Source organism: Acomys russatus, chromosome 23 (genome assembly GCF_903995435.1).
Source record: "Acomys russatus chromosome 23, mAcoRus1.1, whole genome shotgun sequence".
Taxonomy (NCBI): Eukaryota; Metazoa; Chordata; class Mammalia; order Rodentia; family Muridae; genus Acomys; species Acomys russatus.
In genome coordinates, this window is record NC_067159.1 from 36,033,534 (window position 1) to 36,058,737 (window position 25,204).

The window sequence follows — 25,204 nt, forward strand, 5'->3', positions numbered from 1 at the left end:
TACCAAAATGTTTCTATCACATTGCCTTCTGCACCCACCTCTAGAGCAATGATTCAACTTACATCATGTGGCTGTATACATTTCTCTTTAATTGTTATAATGACCTAAAGTAAATTTGTATTATTTTGAAAAGAATATCTTTCTTAAAAATAATTTTCAGAACATTTTAGATAGTTTTATATACAAAGAAAATGTATTTTACAAGTGACTGAATTTACTCTCTAAAGAGAATAAAATATGGTTGAAATTTAAACATAATACTTGGTGCTTTTAATATAAAATATAAAGCTTGAAATTGGTTTTCAATTTCTAACATTTATATGATCCAGACTTATACATTAATGTGCTACTCACATTTCCGTATAATAACACATTTGGCACCTTTAAACTGCTACAGGTTATTAACTGGAAAAGAATGTATATTACACACAAGGATCTAAGTGGATGGCCAAGAGTCTATTCTGCATAAGAAATTACATATTTGTTTCAATTTATGTCATACTATCATTATTTCACTCAGTATTATCTGTTGAGAAATCAACTAATCATAACCCAAGAGACAGTGTAACCAAACTTCATGTCAACGTCAAAAATAAAATGTGTATGCAGAATCTCACCTTGCTCTCCTAATAACTGATCCCTCTCTCTTGTGCTAGGTTTCTCAATGAAATTCCTTTTCTGGGATGGCAGAAGGATGCACTTCAGAAGGAAGAATATTACTTCTGTTACAGAGCATCACTCCTGAAATAAGATGCCTAGCTCTGCAGCAAAGCACAGATGCAGCACTCAAGATACTTCAAGTCTCTCAGAGAGTTAGTACCCAACTCCTGACTCACAGCAAATGTGGATTAATGTTTGTAGACTGAAGTCACTGGCTTTTTGAAATAAGGTCTTTCACAGAAAAAACAATTAATTTACAGAGCATAGTAACTCATTTTAAGTGCTGATACTATTAATTTGTGATTAATAAATCAGTTCTTATTTTTTCTGAATCAATGTTTGTTGAACTTTTCACTCAATGTTATTTTATAGCAGCAATCCTTTCTACTGGGGACAGAAAAAATGTTCCTTTGGTTTCCAATTTGCTTTTAAATTTTCAGTTACTAGCTTATCTTTCACACTTGTCTGTTGAAATCTTGCTTACATAAAGTTCCACTTATGAGTTTCTCAGCTTCTTAAGAATCTGCCACCATTTCTTTTTAGCCCTGTGAGTTTCTCTAAGGTTGGTGTAGCACACTGTCTTGTGTTTTTTTAGTCTAAGGGAAGTATTTTTCTTTTTCACTCTAAATGTTGAGATTATCAAAAACAAAAAAATAAAGCAATGGCTTTTTCTTTTTATTTTGTGTGTGTGCATGCATGTGTATACCTAGTGACTGCCTAATATAGACAAATGTGACAGGACAGAAATGCAACAGATGTATTTGAAAGGCTAGGTGCCCCACAGCATGGGCATTCAAGGTAACATCACATGTTGAACTCTTACTATGTGTTTAATACTATTGTAAGCTCCGTATGTTTATGAACTCATTTTTACTTCATAATATTCTTCTGAGAGTTCTACTATTGGAGTCCAACTTTGCATATGAAAACATTGAGTCACAGAGAGGCAAAATAACCTGAAAGACCTTTTAATAGCATAATAGAAAAATTACAGCCATATCCTTTCTGTTCTGTATGACTTTTAAGCCTCCTCTACAAACTACGTCTTCCTGTCTTTAGTCTTCTACTTTAGAAAATTTTAGTGGAGAAAATAAAACAACTGTCAGCAATGTAAGAGTGTTGCCCCTTTTCCACATCTTTTCCAGCATGTGCTGTCACTTGAATTTTTTACCTTAGCCATTCTGGTAGGTGAAAGATGGAATCTCAGAGTCCTTGATAACTAAGGAAGGACATTGGGCATTTCTTTAGGTAATACTCAGCCATTTGATGTTCCTCTGTTCATAATTCTCTGTTTAGCTCTGTACCCTATATTTTAATTAGATTATTTGGTTTGGTGATGTTTAACTTCCTGGTGGGAGGTCAAACTTGTACAATAACTTTGGAAATCAATCTGGCACTTTCTCAGACAACTGGGAACAGTGCTGTCACAAGACCCAGCCATACCACTGCTGGGCATATACCTGAAAGGTGCACCACCATACAAGAAGGACATTTGCTCAACTATGTTCATAGAAGCTTTATTCATAATAGCCAGAATCTGGAAAAGACCCTAGATGTCGCTCAACAGAAGAATGGATAAAGAAACTGTGGTACACTTACACAGTGGAATATTACTCAGCTATTAAAAATAAGGAAATCTTGAAATTTGAAGGCAAATGGGTGGAACTAGAAAAGATCATCCTTAGTGAGGTAACCCAGACCCAGAGAGATACCCATGATATATACTCACTTATAAGTGAATATTAGCCCCACTTAGATGTCCTCTGAGAGACTCCACCTAGCCGGGGTTCAGTTTGGGACACATGCTGGGTCTTCCTGCTGCACTCTGTGTGGAGCCCTGAGAGTAGTAGTATGGGAGAGTGGGGATTTAGAAGGACCCAGAGGGTTCAGGAGCCCCACAAGAAGACCATCAAGACTAGCGGATCTGAACCCAGGGGGTCTGCACAAACTGTTGCTCCAACCAAGGACAATGCATCCAGTAAGCCTAGATGCCTTGTTCTGATCTAGCTAATGGACAGCTCATTCTCTGCGGTCGTGAGGAGAGCAGGGAATGCCTCTGATATGAACTCTGGTGACCCCAATTTGATTACTTCCCATTGGTGGGGAAGCCCATTGGGCACACAGAGGAAGGGGAAGTAGGTTTTCCAAGAGAGACCTGATAGGCCATGTTCATATGGTGGGGAGGAGGTCCCCTTCTGTCAGAGGTCTAGGGGAGGGGAATAGGGCAGAAGAGGGAGGAAGGGTGGAAACGGGAAGATACAGTGATGGGATAGCATTTGGGTTGTAATCTGAATAAATTATAATACATTTATAAAAATTATTTTGAGCACTGAGGGAAGGGAAGAAAATAAAACAACCAGATGCACTCACACACAGTGATTTCTAATGCAGAAACTCTCAACTGGTCAAACTGCACAGAATCAGTGTTTTTGGAGTACCCAGCCATAAATGGGATATTTACAGCACACTCCTCCTTTGGAGGCTTAGGGAACACTGCAGGAAGATTTCAAAGAGCCAGATGTTGGGGAGGACTGGGGCAAAACAGTGTCATCTAGATCGACAGGACCACTTCACTCTGAACTCATGACAGCTGTGGTTAAATATCTGCACAATAGCAACCCAGTCAGCATTCTAGGATGAAGTGCAGGATGTTAGAAACCATATACCCACACCCTTGCTTTCCTAGACCAGGCATGATCTTTTTTTTTTTTTTTTTTTTTTTTTTTTTTTGTAATTTATTCTTGTTACATCTCAATGGTTATCCCATCCTTTGTGTCCTCCCATTCTTCCCTCCCTCCCATTTCCCCATTATTCTCCTCCCCTATGACTGTTCCTGAGGGGGATTACCTCCCCCTGTATATGCTCATAGGGTATCAAGTCTCTTCTTGGTAACCTGCTGTCCTTCCTCTGAGTGCCACCAGGTCTCCCCCTCCAGGGGACATGGTCAAATGTGAGACACCAGAGTCCGTGAGAAAGTCATATCCCACTCTCCACTCAAGTGTGGAGACTGTTCTGACCATTGGCTAGATCTGGGTAGGGGTTTAAAGTTTACCACCTGGATTGTCCTTGGCTGGTGCCTTAATTTGAGCGGGACCCCTGGGCCCAAATCTGCCTATCATATTGTTCTACTTGTAGGTTTCTAGGACCCTCTGGATCCTTCTACTTTGCCATTCTCCCATGCTTCTCTCATCTAGAGTCCCAATAGGATGTCCTCCCCTCTGTCCCAGTTTCCTGGTAAGTGAAGGCTTTCGAGAGACATGCCCCTTGGGCTAGTATGCAGATATAAGTGAGTATATACCATTTAAGTCTTTCTGCTTCTGGGTTAACTCACTCATTATGATCATTTCTAGCTCAATCCATTTATCCACAAATTTCGGGAATTCCTTGTTTTTAATAGCTGAGTAGTATTCCATAGTGTATATGTACCACAGTTTCTTTATCCATTCTTCTACTGAGGGACACTTAGGCTGTTTCCATATTCTGGCTATTATGAATAAGGCTGCTATGAACATGGTTGAGCAAATGATCTTGTTGTGTGCTGGAGCATCTTCTGGGTATATTCCAAGGAGTGGAATAGCTGGGTGTTGAGGAAGCCCTATTCCCATTTTTCTGAGATAGCACCAGATAGATTTCCAAAGTGGCTGTACTAGTTTGCATTCCCACCAGCAATGAAGGAGTGTTCCTCTCTCTCCACAGCCTTGCCAGCATGTGGTGTCACTTGAGTTTTTGATCTTAGCCATTCTGATGGGTGTAAGATGGAATCTCAGAGTTGTTTTGATTTGCATTTCCCTGATGACTAAGGAACTTGAGCATTTCTTTAAGTGTTTCTCAGCCATTTGATATTCCTCTGTTGAGAATTCTCTGTTTAGTTCCAAGCCCCATTTCTCAATTGGGTTATTTGGTTTGGTGATGTTTAATTTCTTGAGTTCTTTGTATATTTTGGATATTAGACCTTTGTTAGATGTAGGGTTGGTGAAGATCTTTTCCCAGTCTGTAGGCTGTCACTTTGTTCTCCTGACAGTGTCTCCTGCCTTACAGAAGCTTCTCAGCCTCATGAGGTCCCATTTATTAATTGTTGACATTAAGGCCTGGGCCGTTGGTGTTCTGTTCAGGAAGTTGTCTCCTGTGCCAATATGTTCCAGGCTCTTCCCCACTTTTTCTTCTAAGTGACTTAATGTCTCTGATTTTATGTTGAGGTCTTTAATCCACTTGGATTTGAGTTTTGTCATGCCTGATCTTTATAATGTGCACATCCCTTGTCCAGTGAGCTTAAGACTCAAAACAGAGATATAATTTATAGTTGAGTTTGATTTATTTAACTTTAAGAGTAGACAGATTTAGTATTCCCTCGTTTCCCAAACTTCATGGTATATATATCAAGTATTTTATTTAAAGTACTTTTCTTATGTTTATGCATAATGAAAACCTCCAACTCAAATAGCTCAAGTTTTTACTCTATAATTTGTATGATGAAAAGAATCAAGAAATATATTATTCTTACCTCCTCATTAAATGGTATTCTAAAGTATTACTTTCAATGTAGGAGACCAACAATTTATGTTCTAACAAGCACTATTTAACAAAAATGTGACACAAACATTTAAGAAATATGTGGTGTCGTCATAGATTAGTCACCGGAGCTCTTTGACACTACACTAAATTTTTTCCCTAAGTGCACTTATCTGTTCCATTCTAGACACTTGGTATATTCCTGCTTCCACTCTGAGTTCTCTTTTAAATTACATTCTTAATTTAGCTGTGCTTGCAACTTCTGAAGATCTAATAGTAGTTTCTAAAGGACCATTTTCACTCATGAACTCTTATGACGACACCAATATGTTCATAGTGTACCAAATTCTTTGGATGTTTTGTGTCAGGAACTTTTTAGATTTAAGATTTTCTTTAACCGATGCATCAATTTCTTCAATTGTATCCTCTACAACTGAGATTCTCTGTTCCATCTCTTGTATTCTGTTGGTGATGCTTGTGTCTGTAGTTTCTGTTCTCTTCCCTAGATTTTTCACCTCCAGGATTGCCTCAGATTGTGTTTTCTGTATTGCTTCTATTTCCATTGTTAGGTCTTAAACAGTTTTATTCATTTATTTCTCCTGTTTGATTATATTTTCCTGAATTTCTTTAAGAGATTCATTCAATTCCTTCATCTGTTTGAATATATGTGCTTGTATTTCTTTGAGTGGTTTATTTTCTCCTTTAAGGCCTCTATAATTTTTTAAATCTTTATAATAATAATAATATAATAACAACAATAAAAAATTTTATAATTTTTTATAATCTCAGATGTATGCTCATTTTCTTGTGCATCAGCGGTATCATATTGTCCTGGGTTTTGTTGATTGTATTCTTATATTGACTTCTAGCCATCTGGTTGTCTCTGGTGTTAGCAGGCCTGGAGATGCTCTGACCGCCTTTCTCAGGTAGGTCTGGCAGATCAGGAGTCGCAGCAGGAAGGCTCTAAGCTGGATGTTGTTCAGCTGGACATGAGCCTCCTTGGAATGGAGGATGATAAGCATTGTATCTCACCAAGTGATCTCCTTTGCTGGCTCTGCCGGTTCTCTGCTGTCTGTGTTCCAGCTTGGTCAGGCAGACAGAGTCAACAGTGGAGAGGGATATAAACTGAATGTTGATCGGGCCAGACACAGCCATTCTTGGGATGGAAGATGATGGGAGTTCACCCGCAAACAGCTCACCTCCTCTGGCTCTGCTGGACCACTGCTGTCTGTGTCCCAGGTGGTTCAAGCAGAAGAAGTGAGCAGCAAAGGGGGCTCTAAACTGAATGTTTCTCAGGCCAGACACAGGCCTCCTTGTGATGGACAATCCAAAATCTGTATTCTTGTTAAAACAAGAGATTGAGTTAAAAGTTAGGGACAGGATGACTAAATGAAGAGTTAAATTTGTATAGAAAAAAGAGGGATTACTAAGGAGCAGTAGTGTCTCCTATCCCTTGGCAGCAAACAATGTGTCTTTAATTTTGACTTAAGACCAGCTTAATAGGATAAAAAAGTCAGACCAAAAATCTAGTAAACTATCTAGGGGTAGTAAAATCATCAATCTTGTAGGAGAACCTGCAACTACCACTTTAGTAAACCAACATAATTCCTAACTCCATTCTAAACACCTGTCCTTACAGCCACTGATAGATATAGTCCTCATACCACATTAGGCAATGTCTCCTTGCAGCAGATGGAGACCATTGCAGAAATCTACAGCCAATCAGAATGCAGATTTGTGAAGCCCAATCCCAGAGATAGATCTACAAAATAACTCCTGCTCCTAAGGCTCAGTGAACATTTGTGAAAGCAGGAGCTGAAATATTGTAAGATACAGAGGAACAGGGAGCTCACTGTGAGATTGTGTCTCCTAGAAATGTCAGAAGCTACAGCCATAAAGTCTCACCAACATGACCGTCTAAATATGAACTGAACAAGGACAATGAGAATAAACATGTTAATATGGGTGGAAGAAAGCCCAGAAGGCCTCAGCCCCACACAGAGAACTACAGGCAACTAAAGAATGCTGAGAGGAGGAACAACAGGCTTCTCCAGAAAAGACTCTGTGGATTCGTTATCCAATACCAACTGGTCAGACCACTCCAGATCTTAGGCCTTTAAGCTATAGAATTCATCTTCTATAGTAGAGGTAGAGTCCACAAGTACTTAGCTAAAGAGTTTTGATATAATTATGTCATAAGCTTTATTTTGCACATAAGATTGGCATAATTGTGACCTGAAAACTGCTTTCAAAAATTGTACTGGACTTAAATATATCCAAAATAAACTGGCCTATTGTCAAACTCCAGAAGTCTGAACCAGCCTCACTAAGTCATGCCAAACCAAGTTTCCTTCTTGCCTCACACATATCTTTTCACTTTCAGCTGTGATGCTTGAAGGAAGCCCAACTGACAAAATAAATGCTGCCCGTATGTGGTTTCATTCATATGGATGGTCTTTAGGCTTGACCATCTTAAAGGAGGGAAGAAGCTAAGTTATCTAAGGCAGGCTGATTGTGAAAAGGCTAAGCATAGATTGATAGCAATTAATTATGTTGCCCATTATGTGGCACATACAAATATAATTTTCCATATGTTTACAAGTCTTTTAGTAGACAGGAAAAATACAATGTGGACAGAAATGCCACCAAAAGAAAAAAAAAATTGTCATTGGGTCACAGTTTGGCCTTAGTGAGATTGTAGACATACACCCAACCACACCTTCAGAAAGTCAAAATTGAATTAATCTTTTTCGATACTTTCTTTGGCTTACTTTAGCACAGTGATATAGCTTGTGAGACAGCTAAGTAATTGAGTCTCTAAAGTTACATTTCAATTCGGCGATTGCTGAGAAGGCAGCACAGAATGAAATGTTTATAGAGAGTGAAGAATAATCATTTCAAAAAGCTAAGTAAACACCAAATAATGGCATTTAAATAGCTGTCTGCCAAAGGCTGAGAAATTCCAGATAAAGATAACTTAAAATATTTATTATTTTATTTTATGTGTATGTGTACATGCAGGAGTTTATTTATGCACTGTGTGCTTGAATAGTCTTGTAACGGCCACTAGAGGGTATCAAATCTCCTGTAACTAGAATAAGAGGCCTTTGAGAGCCACAGTTGGGGTCATGAGAACTGAGCCTAGGTCATCTGCAAGAGCAGCAAGTGCTCTTAACCACTGGGCATTCTCTCCTGGCCCCTTTTAAAGATGTTGAGAATGTATGAATGAAATGTAGAAGCTACTGAGAAAACAGGTAAAAATATTACTTAGAATGAGTAATAGATGACAATATCAGAATTGATCTTTGGAAATATGACCAGGTCTAAGATGAGAATGTCAGCATATAAATTTCCAAAGTGAAGAGAAATTCAGTAATATGTAATAACTATGAAGATTAAATGTTACAAATGTGCCATTTGGGGTGGGATCATTTGGGCACAAATAACTGGAGGGTCTGAATGAGGTAATTTTAAGTAAGAGAACTAAAAGCACCAACAGTACTTCTACCCATCTTTAGTTTATGCGATAGAAATAATATTCTTTATATGTGTTAACTCATTTAATTTCAAAATTGTTATATGTTGGCAATTAATACTATGATTTTTTATTTTATAGGTAAGGAAGTGAGATATTTAAGAAGATAAATAATTTATTTAATATCATTTTTCTGTTAAGTGACTAAATACTAACATTACCTGTGAGTTTATCATCAATCATAGTCATTTAATTTCTCAACATATGACAAAATATTACTTATTCACTATTATTAAATTTTCAAATTATATGCCTTCTCATGTACATGATTAATAATTTGTAAATAGGTCCATATATTAACATATATAAAGTTTGTCATTAGTACTTATCCAACATATCTCAATGCAATCTGTTTCTTTTGTGATCTGAACTGTTTTATTGAGTGTAGGAAAAAAAATCCTCAGAAAGATTTGATCTCCAAATAGTCTAAAGCACAATATGCTGAAGATCTCTGAAATAATATGTCTGAATGTGACACTAGGATGAATATCTCTTATGAAATAAAAACCATTTCCTTCCATAAGCAATAGTACGGAGAGTGATAAAATATCAAGTGTAGTGAAGGAGATAAAAGCACAGAGAAAGGAGACAGCACATTCTCAGGATAAAGCTCTATGGGAGGCCCAGGCCAGAGCCACGGTACGTTTGGACAGATGCATATTAAGTGGCAGAGGTGACCCTAGGAGGGTCAGTGAAAAGCAGAAATGGACACAGCACAGGAAAGAAAAAAAATGAAAAATGTCTAATTTGTTGTTTGGTGGTTGTGTGTGTGTGTGTGTTTTCAGTTTTGACATCATCCCTGTTTCTCTACAAAGCTTGATTAACATGAAATTGTTACTCATTTTTAACAAAAAGGTAACCATAAGAATTTTGGACTTCCTGTCAGAAGAATTGAAATTGAAAGGGAACAAGGCTCAGGAAACAGTGACCTGTTCAAAAATCCAGTAACTTACTCAAAGGAGATGAAAAACATGTTCTGAAGCCATGTATTTAGTGTCTTCTTCTAATCCTGTTTCCATCAGTTTAAATTCTTGCCGTGGAAATCATAATTTAACTAAGCTAATTATAGAAGGAGCATATGGAACCAAGTGACTAATTATCTTAGGAAATATTTTTGACTATTACCTAAGACTTAATGGATACTAAAAGAGTCCCCATGATGCCACTAATTGACTTTTAATTAATTACATCAGTATCTTCTATCTTTCTAAGGTAAAAAATAATTTCAAAGGAAGTCATTGTTTCAGAAATATATTCAATAATGAAGGGACATTTATTTTATAAACCATCAGAAAGTTCTTTCTTTTGGAATTTCTTTTTAATACACTATATGTCTGAATAAAGAATATGAAAGAATCAATCTACTTCAGTGGGCCAATGTCCTTCCAAAGTTATTGAGTCCTAAATGCCAAACCAAAATAGTTCACCATAGACTCAATGAAAATGTTCTGTTCTAAAGGATGTTCTGACTGATAGTAAATTTAATAAAGTTTAAAAATGTCAAGTTGTTTTAATTCTGTCTCTATCTCCTAGAATGTAATGTGTTAAAAATTTAATATCATAAGACCATTCTTTTCATAGTTTAGGGGTTTTAGCATTAAATTTTTTTTACAAAACAATCAAAACCAAGATTGTTTGTCTCTCATAGAGGTTGAAACAATTTATCTAAATTACAAATATTTAGAAAGTTATTTCATAATATGAGGGTCAGAGTTTCCCAATCAAGTAGCTTCTTATGATGTCAGACAGTCAGAATTCTAAGCATCCAAACTAAATCAACTGGAGTATAAAAATAAAGTTAAAAAGCAAGAAAATAACAATATATTAGCTAAACATTATTTGTATTCTTTTTTTTTTCTGTCACTGGGATAATATACCATGACCAAGGGGAAGACAGAGATTAGGTGAAGGTCTATGGAAATTTTAGTAATCACAGTTTTATGAACATAAAATGACTGAAAAATTAATTCAAAATCAAGCTTGTAAAGAATGTGAAGCGCTTTATCAAAATTCACCTGTGTTGCATAGTGGAACTTTTCTGTAACCCTGAGTGTGCGCATATGCTACTACAAGCCAATTAAATATGATTTCAGCTCAGCGAAGGTCTGAGATTCTTGCATATTATGAATCACAGTATTTTTCCCCTGCAAATACAACTTTCTGCTCTTAAGAGAACAAAATGGTTTAAATTTTGAAACCAAGACTCTTCTCTTACTATCATTCCTCAAATGTACCAATTAATTAATCTTTTGATTATATTATTGTGAAATGTGTAAAAAAATGTTATTTCAGCTGTTGACTTGAATTTCATAAAAATTGTTAAATAAATTTTTAACATTTAATCTTAGATTAAGATAGAATTCCCAACAATTTCTAATATAGCACTAAGCATCCTTCTACTCTTTTGTGCTATGACTTATGTGAAGGCATAGTCTCAATATTAATGATTAAAAAATTAAAATGCCATGACTAGATAAAATATCTTATTGGGAAAGTTTGAAGTCAGGAAAAGCTGTGTTTTCTTCCACACTCATGTAAATATCTGATATGATGATGGTGTGCGCCTGCCATCCTAGCCCTGGAAAAGTGGAGACAGAGGAATCCCTAGAGCTCACTGGCCAGTTCTCCTCAGTCAGTGAGCTCCAGGCTCAATGAGAGAACATGACTCAAACTGCCTAAACATGAGCTGAACAAGGGCAAGAGCTAACATAGATAGAGGAAATCACAGGAGGCCTCAGTCCTACACACTGAAGTGAAAGTAGCTAAAGAAATGATTGGTGTTAGAGAAATGGTCTTCTATTTCTATAGATTAGTATATTTTTCCATAGACAGGCAGACAGACAGACACAACATTTAAAAATCTTGAAGATGCTCTATGGACCACAATATCAAATATACAGTCACAACTCAATTCTTCCTATAAGAAGAATTGAAAACACCCATCTCAATATGTAAATTTTCTTTTTCTTAAAAAAATGATAAAATTATATGTTTATCAAATAATCTGTACACATGTTGACAAAACTAATGATAAGACTCTGAATTTATAATCTTACTGTGACACAAAACTACCTAATAAACCCATTTTTAGAGACTACAAGGAAGTGCATTTTATGGATTTTCTCATGGAAATCTTTCAGTGATTTCATGGGAACTTATTATCATCTGTTTTTTTAATATTTACTTTAAAAATATTTACTGTGTTGTCCCTTGCCAACACATATGTAACTACACCACATGTATTTAGTGTCTGAGGACAGAAGACATCAGCAGATCTTCTGGAACTGGAGTTACATGGTGTTTTCAGCAAGGCGAATGCTGGGAACTGAACTCTGGTCTACTGCCAGAGGAAGAAGAAAGTGGTCTTAGCCACTGAGCCATTTCTCAAGCCCAAATATCCCAATTGGTAAATAACAAAGTCAATAGCTGGAGACTGTAAGTCCTACTTTTGATTGACATGTAATACATTATGATGGAGCAAATTTATTTTTATGAGTAAGATATGTGTGTGTGTGTATATATATATATATATATATATATATATATATATATATATATATAACTAAATCTTGTGTCATATAAATCTATCACTAATAGCAGTAGTGATGTGGGTAGTAGATTTTGGTTTAAGTTTATTTAACTAGTAAGGATACTTCCTTACTTCTGTGCCATTTATTTAGGTGACATTTTCTGCTACATAAGCCTCATAATTTTCTTGACAGAAGAAGAGGAAGAAGAAGAAGAGAAGAAGAAGAAGAAGAAGAAGAAGAAGAAGAAGAAGAAGAAGAAGAAGAAGAGGAAGAAGAAGATTTCAGACAGTGCTAGTTTCCTATTTGTATCTTAATGATAAAATATAGAAAAGCAGAGGCCATGCCTATGAAACTAAAGATTCTTCTCTGTTTCCAGATACTGCCTGCCAAAAAGCTACCCCTCAATATTTGCTTCAAATTTCATTGTTATTATTCTGTTAGAATATTCTCATAATATTCTTCTATGTATATGCTTTGAATTTTGTCTCTAAAATCATTCAGTTTACTCTTAATAGATAGAAGCATCTCCAAGATTCAGTAATGAATCATAACTGAAAAAACAAATTGTTGAAATGATGTACTAATACATGATTCATGATGCTCTCTATTGCTTCTACTTCAAGTTTTTATTTATCTATGATTCTTTTTTAAATGTCACAACGTTCCTCTCTGAGAGCATATTTGACTTACTAAGAATTTATGGGTACATTTAAAATAGTGAAAATACATGTCATTTTTGGTAATGAATCATAAGTCAGTGAATATCTTTTTATATTTATATACTTCCATGTTTATTTGGCAACTCATGTAAGGCTCAAACATTGTGAGATGTTTTCTTCCATGCTTTTCTCTTCCCCAAGGCTAGAAAACCTAAAATGCTTTTGTTAGTCTTTGTCAAATGTAGGTTGTCTATATGGCATAGTTTGATAGAAGAGGAATTCCAGTAGAACGGCCACTAGTCTCACAGTGAAAATGTAAATGTACTATAGGAAGCAACCTAGGTTTGGTGCACCTTTTCTTCTTAAATAAGGATGAAATGTCTCTATAGCCATAGGATCACCAGAGCACTGAACACAGAATGGCAGAATATGAAATGGGAAGGTTCCTGTTGTAGAAAAGAGACAAATGTACCTTGGAAATTCTTCCATGAGAGAACACTCTCACAGTGCCTATGATTTTAAGGCTTTCTGTTGCTGAAGGTCACATTACTAATGGATAAGGTTAGCACTTTCTCCTTATCTGTTTATCTCCTATACTTAGAAGTTTTACAGTCCCACTCTGTGTTTTGCTTCTCTGTTATGGAGGTTGGAAGGAGATCATTAAACAACATGGAATAATACTAGCAGTATCTCATGCCACTTCTTTTTGAAATTTTTTATTATATTTATTTTTAACATATATATTTATATTATTACACATAAATAAAATAAACTACATACAGCAGAAAGTACCACAAAACAACCAGGAAATATATAAATGTTACATTCATAGTGTTTTAAATATTTGTATTTGGCAAACTTGAAGTAAACATCTTTCCTATCTTGGTGAGCTTAAAATTCTGAATGGAAATCATTATCTATCATATCTCATCTTTATCAACTTAAAACACCTATCTATATCTAAAAACATCATAACCTCTAAACAACTAAGCTTAATTGTAAGACTAAACCATCTGGTCTTCAACTCTTTCAGAGATTTGAGAAAGAATAAGTCTTAATTACTTGGGTGAACTGGAAAAGCAGGTTAGCAGCTTCCAAGATGAAAAATGACAGACAGTTTGCTGCCTGAACAGTCACCCGAAACTCTCAATAATGTTGAAACATCATCTTCAGCCTTCTGTCCTGATATATACGACAGACATATTTGTGAGACGGGAACTATTGAGGACTTGCTTACCCTGCCTTGGCAGAGTTTGGCCGTCAACTCAGCCTGCATTCAAACGTGTCCATTTTTAGGTAGAATTCTGTCTGTGAAGAAATGAAGACATTTTGGCCAGTGGCTGGTTTGCCACATTTGAAACCATCTCCATAAAGAGGTTCTCAAACCTCCTGTTTGAGGTAGGTTGGGTGTTGACAGGAATTAATCTGTCTTGTTGTCAAAGAATCTTTAGAATAATAAAAATATCTTTAAATGTCATATTCTGTATGTTTCTGAGGCTTTTGAAGACCTTATCTAACTATTTTACTTTATATATCTATAGAATCATATCTATATGTTAGACCTAGGATATACTTTCTTGAGATAAAAAGAGTCATAATTGACATGACTATGGTTTGATCAACTAATAATTAGCTTGTATTACTTAATTATCCTAAACAGCCTGCAATACCACTTTCTAGGTATTTGAAGTAAACTTTGTATTATAATTGAGTTGGATGCATACAATACATCATATTTGAGTATATATTATATATATATGATGTGTATTAAGAATAATCTTAAATTTGAAGTCTATACCAATGTATCAAAATTAAACTTATTTTGCATCAATATTCAAAATTCTATACCAATGAATTTAAAATAACCTTACTTGTGAGTAACAGTTAAGGCCTTAAGTTGAGGAGTAGATTCAATAACATACTTTTTTTTTTCTATCATCCCCGTATATTTCCATATCGCCTTTCTTTCTTTTCAACTCCTGTAAGAACTGGACACTGACAGGATTTTGACACTGATCAGACCTGACAGGATTCATTCCTCTCAGCATGCTGGACATTGATGTCCTGCACTTTTTTCTTTTTAAAAGATCTATTATCGTGTAACATGTGTTAGTATTACCTACAGGCATATTGTGCTGCTCTGCATGTATCAGTACTGTGGAGGCCAGAAGACGGCATCAGAACCCTGGAACTGGAGTCAACAATTGTGAGCACCAAGCACTTGGACCATCTTTCCAGGCCCCAAATGATGTTCTCTTTTGATATTCAATCAGGCATTTTAAGATGAAGGGCATAATGATGAATGCATGAAAATATGAAGAAAACAATATGTATCTAACATACTCAGGAAATAAAATGCCTGAAAATTATAGGAAATAAAAAATACTATAGGAGATGTGGATACTCTGCTCAGAGACAAATAGAAGGAATATAAAAAGGAACAAATGTACATTTAAAAAAAAACCTAGCCTCATTATATTACCTTACTGTCTCTATTCAGAAGGTAAATACATTATTTCAGTTGCTTAAAAAGGAAAGAATCCAAGTCAATTTTCCCCCTAAGTCTTATTGTATAGTCCAAGATGGCCAGAAACTGATATATAATACCTTTGTTTTTGCCTCATGAGTATTAAGATTTAAGGTATGTGCCATTACACCTGTATTTTTAAAAGCCAGTTTCCATAAACTCTACGTTTTGATTGGCTGTAACTTTATACAGACTGAGAAGGTGCATTTAGGAATATATATATATGTGTGTGTGTGTGTGTGTGTGTGTGTGTGTGTGTGTGTGTGTGTAATTAATAAATAAGAGACCATGTATTTTAAAGAGAACAAAAAGAAATATATGAAGGGAGAAAAGGGAAGGGATAAATGTTGTGATTGTATTATGTCAAAAATTAAAAACAATAAAATAATTAAAAAGCCATTTTCTTTTTTAAAATTTTATTTAATTAATTTATTCAGATTACAACTCAACTGTTATCCCATCACTTGTATCCTCCTGTTCCTCCTGGCACTCTAGGTAAGAGAAATAAAGGAGATGGGGAAATAGAAGGATCAAGAAGGTCTTAGAAACCTACAAGAAGAACATTGTGACAGATGGATCAGGGCCCAGGGGGCATCTGCTCAAACTATTGCACTAACCAAGGATAATAAAAGTAGTAAACATCAAACCCCTATTCGGATCTAGCCAATGGTCAGGACTTTTTCCACAGTTATGTGGAGAGAGGGCACTGACTCTGACATGAATTCTGGTGCTCCATATTTGACCACTGCCCCTTGGTGGGGAGGCCTGGTGGCACTCAAAGAAAGAATAAGCAGGCTACCAAGATGAGACTTGATAGCCTATGACCATATCGTGGGGGAGGAGGTCCCCCTCGGTCATAGACCTAGGGGAGGGGAATAGGGAAAAAGCCATTTTCAAATGGACAAAAATAATAATATCTTTGGAATTTTCACTATTTTGCTATTTACTAGAAAACAGCTGGACAATCCCTCAAACACATAATGAGATCATAACTCAAAATATAATAAAATAAGTAAACAAATAAGCTGATTAAATAAGATGATGCCAAATTCTGTATGGAAAAATAAAAAGCAGCAAAATTACAAAGAACAGCATTTTAATGCCTATTGTTTAAGCATAAAAGAAATCACAACAAAATTAGATACTCACATACAAACTGCAGCCCAAACTTCCTATATATTTGAACATTGCACTATGTAACTTCCCCCTTACTTTTAATATTTAAAGGTAAATTTATTTTATTATTGTTCTGTTTACATATATATTGAATTATCACACTATATTACACAGATATACACACACTTGTTATGTGCTGATTAAATTTGAAAGAATAAATACATTTCAAAATGAGCATATAAGAGGTAGTCTACATTATATGATGGTAAGCCACACATACTAAAAGTGAAACCCTAACATCAACACCACCAAATACTGATAAGGAATTATCACAGAATGAAGGCTTACTCATTGCTAGTGAGAATTCAAACTTGCTGAGCAAGTTCCTGAGGAACTCTGGAGGACAGTATGATGGTCTCTTACAAAACCAAACATTTTATGCTGAACACATAGCCCACCAATGTAAGCTCATGGAATTTAGCACAGAACAATCTTGAAGATGCATTTACACAAAAATATCTACATATGTTTTAAGATTTTTATTTAGGATGTATATTATTTATGTATATGTATGTAGGCATGCATCTGTGTGGGTATAAAAACACATGTGGTGTGAGAGACTTCCTGGAGAGACACAGCACACAGACTAGAAATATGAGCCCACCACTGACCAGAGTAACAGTTGCACTGACATCTACTTTGATGAACCAATTTGACCTTTTAATCCTTTTTAAAATTTTATTTTTCAGATCATAATTGCATCACTTCTCCATCCCCTTTCTTCCCCCAAACCATCCCACATACCCTTCCTTGCTCTCTTTGAAACTCATTAGCATCTTTTAAAATTGTTATTATATGCATATATAACTATATTGGGAATATACATTCCTAAATATAACTTGCTCAGACTGTGTAATGTATCTTGTGTGTACGTTTTCAGGACTGACTGTTTGGTATTGGATAACTAACTGATGTGCTCTATTCTGGAGAAGACCGTTTTCCCACTCTCAACAGTCCCTAGCTGCCTGTAGTTCTTTGTGTAGGGCTGAAACCTCCTGGGATTCCCTTTGTCATTTGGTATGTGTGTTGTGTCATTCTTGGTCAGTCATGTTGGGGAGACTTCTGACATTACTAGGAGATGCCACCTCAGAGCGAACTTCCCGACTGACTGTTAGCAACCTTTCCGTCTCCTCCTCTGCCAAGTCCCCTGCAAATGTGTGGTAGTGTTCTACACATGTGTCTGTCCACGGGGGCTGGACTCCAGAACTCTTCATTTTGATTGGTTGTGTGATATTCTGAAATGGTCTCTGTCTGTTGCAAAGAAAAGTTTCCTTGATGAGCACTGAGGACGACATTTATCTGTGGGAAAAAGGGCAAGTGTTTAACTTATTTTTAATGGGGTTACTAAAGTGCAGATACGCATAAGAAGCTACTTACAAGAGCTGGATTAACAAAAAGCAGCTGCACGGCTGAAAATCCAACCCCAAGACTGAAAATAGGCCACCCTGGGGCTCTCTACACAAACGCAGGTGGCTCATCTGGTCCAGCACGCTCCTCTTGGCTACTCACTCCTTAGAGTCTCAGGCCCCAGCAGCTTTTCGTTTTCTCCTGTAACTGTTCTATTTTGTTTTGATTTTTTTTCCCAACTTGATGCAGGCTAGAACTGATAAGAGGAACCTCAAGTGAGAAAAAAATGCCTTCTCCATCAGATTGCCTGTAGACAAATCTGTGAGAGATTTTCATGGTTGCTAATTGATAGACAAAGGCCCAGAGCACTGGGGAATGTGCCACCATGGGGCATGTGGTCCTGGGTAGTATAAGAAATCTAGCTGAGCAAGCCAGGGAGAACAAGTCAAAAGCAATGTTCCTGGATGATTTCTGACTTAGTTCCTGCCTCGAGTTCCTGCCCTGCATTCCCTTTATGGTAAATTTTAACTGTAAGCTGAACACAAAACAGTACACTTTCACATCCCAAGTTGCTTTTGTTTGTGATGTCTTATTAAAGCAATAGAAGAGTAACTTAAGACAATAACCCTGGGGATGTATACTCAAAATCCTGCAACTTTCAGCTTTCCCAGACATGTAGCATTTGCTTGCTTCCTGCAACTCAAATATAAGTGAGTGTTCTATCAAAGGGTTAGATAAGACAAAAAATTCCATTAACAGCTGTAAAGAAGCTCATTGGAGAAATTCGATATACCCTCTCTCTAGAAGCTGTGTGTGAGAATCTGGCTGAGACTCTGCTACAAACACTGACCCCTTCTGATGGACAGCCTTGGACCTGGAGCTCTAGATGGTCATGGTGACTTGTATTATGTCCATTCCCCAGTCTCAGGCCATTTCCTAAATGACTTGTTGGCGAATGTTAGTGAGATTTCAGTAGTAGTTAGAATGTTGTCCTTGAGGCTACTGAGAATGGATACAAGAACTCTGCTGAAGTTGATTAGGGGGAAAATTACTTTCTCCTGGTCAGAAGAATGAAATCTATTTGGCCCTGATAGAAACATGGCATTCCTCCCTTGGAGTTAATCCAGCTGTGCTTGTCAATTAAGGCCACAGGAGAGAACCAACCTCTGACACTATTAACAACATTCTAATATGCTTGCAGACAGGAGCCTAGTAGAGTTGTCCTCTGAGAGGCTCCACCTAGCAGTGCCTGGAAACAGATGCTTAGACTCACAGCCAAACATTGGGTGAAGCATACGGGTCTTGTGAAGAGGTAGGAGGAAGGAGAAAAGGATGTGGAGATGACAGGAGCTCCATAAGAAGATCAACAGAGCCAACTGAGCAGTGTCCAGAGGGACTTGCTGACACTGAGGCACCAACCAAGGACCACGCATGGACTGGACCTGGGCTGCCTGGGATGAACTCTCTTGTAGGCTTCTGGATTACTTCCCATTGGTGGGACTGCCTTGCCAGGCCACAATGGAGGAGGGTAAGCTTGGTCTTGGTGTGACTGGATGAGCTAGGGTGAGTGTGGGGGCTCCCCTCTTCTGAGGAATAGGGAAGGGGTGGGGAGGAGGGAGTATGGGGTTGAGAGGTGAGGGATGGAGCTGCCACTGGGATGTGAAGTGAAGAAAGAAAGAAAGAAAGAAAGAAAGAAAGAAAGAAAGAAAGAAAGAAAGAGAAAGAAAGAAAAATTTTTAAATTAAAAGAAATTTGTACAGAATGGTGAGAAAATTGGACTAAATTGTTACAAAGCATGTAGAACAATGTCTGGCATGTTGTAAGCCTTACAAAAATGAAGAAATAAAATAAAATAATATGTTACCCTTTAAAAAAGACTACTCCTGAAAAGGTGCAATGCCAACAGTGCTGAAGGAAAATTATTCCCTTAACGAGATCATGTATGGGTTCCCAAGTCAGATGCGAGACGGTAGAGTGCTGTCGATATCCTGGACAGTTCTCAGAGAGCATGATGGTAGCGGTGCCACTCCCTACCCAAATCAGACTAGACCTACTCAACTCCACAAAGACAAAGGCCATGGCATAATAGGCCTCTCTTTCCTCAACAGAGAACTAACCTCTCAGAAATCATGTGACAAACAGTGCTAATCTGACTGATATGTTTAGAAAGTCCCTACCTCCTAAGCTTTGGTATTTGAATTGGTGTATCATTAATATTTGCCTGTCTTCAATCAGGTCTGCATATGCAAATTAAGTACATTTTCTCCTTTGTCCTGTTTCCTCCCTTTCCCCCTGACTAGAGAAATACAACCTACCCCCGCTATTTCAATAAATAAGCTGTTCTCCTACACCACCACCCCTGGCTACTTAGACCTCTCATACTCATCACAGCTCAAGACCAGCTCCCATGCTCCTCTGCACCTTGACACCATCTGAACGCAAAGACAAGATCAGGTGCAGGACCCACATTAATGAGCTCATCCTTTCTGGAATAAGCAGCACTCCCCACCCATGCTACCATACAGCTCTGTTAAGTCCTCTGCTTTTCCTACATCAGAAAAGAGTTACTTTTCACTTTCATTTTTCCTTACCTTCCCTCATCCAAAGCCTAACATGTGGCACTTTGCACTCTCCCACTCTTCCTCTAAAGCTGTCCCCTTTCCTCAAGTAGGTGAATGCTGTCCTCGGTCTTGTTCAGTGTCATTTCCTGACACACAAGCCATGGCTTTCTCTCTTCCTCCTCTACATAATCTTCCTGCCAGCCTGCCTCTCTGTTATAGACTCTAGAACTTTGATAAAATTGTCCATGCACTTCTTAATTGCTTTTTAAAATTAAATTCTTTTGTTAATAAGGATAAGAACACAAAGATAGGGTCCCTATTTGCCTGGTTATAGGGATGCTAATGATCTCTTCAGGAGAGACTTAGAACTATTTAGTATTGCTTACCTAATAATACCAGAGGTGATTGAGTCTGTTTTCTTTTGGGGCTTTCTCACTTTCACAGGAAATAATCTTTTATTTTAAGCATAATGCCATTAAGGTTGAGATGTATACTATTTTATACTAAAAATTTCATTTAACAAGTCTTTAAAAACGAATATTATTAAATCACACACAGATATACATATATCAGATTGTGAATTTCTTCTCTTTACATGCATTTATATTAAAATTAATGGAGTCATTTTTCTTGAATAAATTGCACTTATTAAAGTTTTATTATACTGAGTTCTGTTGTAAGATATTTTTAAGCATTTTCATATCAGTATTTCTATAGAGTCTGATCTATAATCTCTCAGACTGTTATTGTCAGTCTGCTGTATAAATTTCTTATATAAAAATAATGTAGAAGATTGTCTTTTTTTTTTTTTTTTTTTTTGCTTTATCAACATTTAATTTTCCTCTTCTTTTCACTACCAGTTCTTAATAGTTTCATAGAAATCTTTAGAAAAGCATTCTGGGATACATAATTTTAGAAAAGAGAGAAACAGTTGGGTATTGATAGTTTTATTTACATTAAAAATTTTTTTAAGTAGTTGGTAATTGACCTATTTATTTTTTAAGCCAAGGCTTAGTCCCTTAAAATGGCATGTTTTATGCTTTTCTATGTCAAACGTAATGTTTACCTCAATAGGAATAATGTCATTTTCTAACATCATGCCGTTCTTATACCACTTAACACTCAGACACACTTCCCACAAACTGTACAGCACCCTGCACGCTCCCGAGTTGTATGCTATGATCTCTTTGCTTTCAAAAAGGCATATCTACAATATATATAACAGCATTTTATGTCTCACTGCCACTATATCCTCTGTGGAAGCCCAGAGTACACAGCACTCATCGGATTCTCTTTGGGGCTTGCGGTTCAGGAAAACTATGCATCACAGACTTTGGTGCATGATTACCCTTCCCCTAGGACCACTGTAAGTACTGAGCTGGGAGCAAAGACCCCCCCTGAAGTGACATTCTTCTCAGCCTCTGGGATTCCATCATTGCACCGAGTCAAACAAGTTAAGAGAAGGGAGAATTAATTTGGTTCCCAGTTTCAGAGAGCCCCCATCACTTGAGTGAACATTTCAGCCGTAGGGTTATGTGACTGGAGGGTTCCCTTGTCTCATGGCAGAAAGGGAACAAAGAGCGAAGAAGGAAAGGGAGATCAGGTATAAATATGATGCTGTGTCTCCTAGGAATTACTCTCTTCAATGGTGTTCTACCTCTTAAAAGTTGCAGAGCCGTCACTCCATAGGCCAAGCATTAACAAGTAAGTCTACGGGAAATAGTTCATATGTAAACCACAACACGTATGATAAGCTCCTCAAGGAGTAAAAACACATTAATCTTAAAGGTATATAAATGCCCATGTGTGTGTGTGTTTCTGTGTGTGTGTGTGTGTGTGTGTGTGTAACCACAATTTCAATTAATAATAAAGAATCCTGCATTACTAAGATACCATAAGTCTTAGTTACTTTTCTATTGTGAAAATACCATGACCGGAGTTTACAGTTTCGGAGGGTGAACCCATGACTGTCATGGCGGGGAGCATGGCAGCAGGCAGGCAGGCACAGAACTGGAGCAGAAGCTGAGAGCTCACCTCTTATCTACAAGCAGGAATCAGAGAAGTTGGGGGAGCTAGCTGGGAATGACAAGGCATGTGCTTTTGAAATTTCAAAGCCCACTCCCAGTCACACACCTCCGACATCAAGGCCACATTTCCTAATCCTTCCCAAAGAGCGCTACCAGCCAGGAGCAAAGTATTTAAATATATGCGCCTATGGGGCCATGTTCGTTCAAACTGCCACACCAAACAATGAGGTAAATATTAATTCTCCTCTCTTGTGGGGATGCATAAAGAAGGACAACACAATTTTGTTGGTTGGTAAAAATAAAAACTTGGTTAATAAAGTAGTTTAAACGAATTTTAAAACTTCTCTTAAGTGTTTGTATTTCAAAGCAATAGAAATAAAATATAATTTTAACAACAGTTTATCAGATAGGCTGGATAATTACACAGTGGCCATCCATTGAAGACTGAAATACTTGTAGTCAGATGGCCCTGTTAATGACAATGGCAAATATGCACCGCTCCTGATTTTTCCGCTCTGCTTCCGCTGTTCCCGCAGACTCTAGAACAGTGCTTTTCCCACTAAAGCAGTCTTTCCTCTGGTTACCTGATCCATATGCTAATTGCCTCTGCTCACCACCTCCCACAAACACAAGTAATGTGTTTTTCTAGGCAGTTTTTCCATCCAGTCAGGATGACAACCAAGGCTAACAACGTTAATCTTGGAAATGTTAAGATGTTGAGTATTTTATATAAATTATGATCCTAGAAACCTACAAGTAGAACATTATGATAGGCAGATTTGGGCCCAGGGGTCCCGCTCAAACTAAGGCACCAGCCAAGGACAATACAGGCGGTAAACTTTAAACCCCTACCCAGATCTAGCCAATGGTCAGAACATTCTCCACACTTGAGTGGAGAGTGGGATATGACTTTCTCAGGTACTCTGGTGTCTCACATTTGACCATGTCCCCTGGAGGGGGAGACCTGGTGGCACTCAGAGGAAGGACAGCAGGTTACCAAGAAGAGAGTTGATACCCTATAAGCATATACAGGGGGAGGAGGTCCCCCTCAGGAACAGTCATAGGGGAGGGGAGTAAGGGGAAAAGGGGAGGGAGGGAAGAATGGGAGGACACAAGGGATGGGATAATCATTGAGATGTAACAAGAATAAATTAATTTAAAAAAAAAAAAGAATTACACAGATTCCCTAATAGAGAGATAGGAAGATGGGGCCATAACAAGGTATTAAAGATCTTGAACTTCCAAAATAAATAAATAAATAAATAAATAATGAAATTATTTTTTAACCATTTTGTGCATATATCTCTGTCACTTTTCTTCCATCTAAATTTGTTTTTCTAATAAAAAAATTGTACTTAGTTAGAAGCATTCAGAATGTCAACAAAAGGACTGAGATGGAAAGATAAAACAAAACAGACCAAAAAAAAAAAAAAAAAAAAAAAAAAAAAAACCCAAAAAAACAAAACTCTACCATCCCCATATATAACTAATATGTGCTGTGTACCAACGAGAACCTGCTTTAAATTTCCATGTCAATTTACAACCCCTAGACTGTACCAGACAAGGTCACTAGTCATTGAAAATACCACCCGGACAGGACTAGCTAAAGACACATTTGGTAGTGTGTTAACGATGCAAAACAAACAAACAAACAAACAAACAAACAAAACAAAGACACTGTACAGTTTAAGAACAAGTCTTACACAGCCTTACATTTCAATTTTTTTTCTTTAAAAGGAGTGAGTTGTGTACAGGAGGGTTACATGCTTTATAGACAAGAAAAAAAACCTGCGCTAGAACGAACTTATTCATCATCATGTTCTTCCTCATCATCTTCATCTTCCTCTTCCTCTTCATCCTCTTCATCCTCTTCCTCATCTTCCTCTTCCTTTTTCGTCTTGCTCCTTTCATCCTGGACCACCCCCCCCCCTTTTTTTTTTTTCTGCATCAGGCTTTCCTTTAGCTCTGTAGGCTGCAGTGTCCTTTTCGTACTTCCCCTTCAGCGTGGCCGCCTTCTTCTCACAGGGCTGCTTGTCATCCGCGGCACTGTTGTTCCACGTCTCTCCTGGTTTCTTTGCAGCATTACCAGTGGATAAACCAGGGTGTTCTCCCTTGATTTGGGGGCGGTACTCAGAACAGAACAAGAAGAAGGCCGAAGGAGGCCTTTTGGGTGCACTGGGGCCCTTGAACTTCTTTTCAGTCTCCCCTTTTGGGGAGACATAGGTTTTCATTTCTCTTTCATAGCGAGCCTTGCCAGCCTTTGCCGCATCTTCAAATTTCCTCTTTTCTTTAGCAGACATGGTCTTCCACCTCTCTGAGCACTTCTTGGAGAACTCTGAGAAGGTGACAGAATATCCGGGTGCTTCTTCTTGTGCTTCTCCTGGCAAGTTTACACAAAGAATGCATATGAAGACATTTTGCCTCTCAGCTTCTTAGGATCTCCTTTGCCCATGCTTAGTTGATTTTCGTCCGTGAGGCTCAGGGTCGCCAGGTGCTCTTCTGGTTTGCACTTGCCCGGGCTCTGTCTCAATGGAGCTCAATGTGCTGCAATGGCTGTGAGAGCAGGAGGCAGATGCAGCCTCCTCACTCTCTGCACTGTGTAACATCATCTAAATTTGTGTGGCCCAAAATTAACTGATAATCTTATTTGTACATGTGATCTTAATCACTTTC

General features: G+C 37.4%; 1 pseudogene; it reads right to left on the minus strand.

The window, feature by feature from the left end:
• Window positions 1-24,335: 24,335 nt before the first annotated feature.
• On the minus strand, window positions 24,336-24,983 carry LOC127206253 (high mobility group protein B1-like; annotated as a pseudogene).
• Window positions 24,984-25,204: the final 221 nt, after the last annotated feature.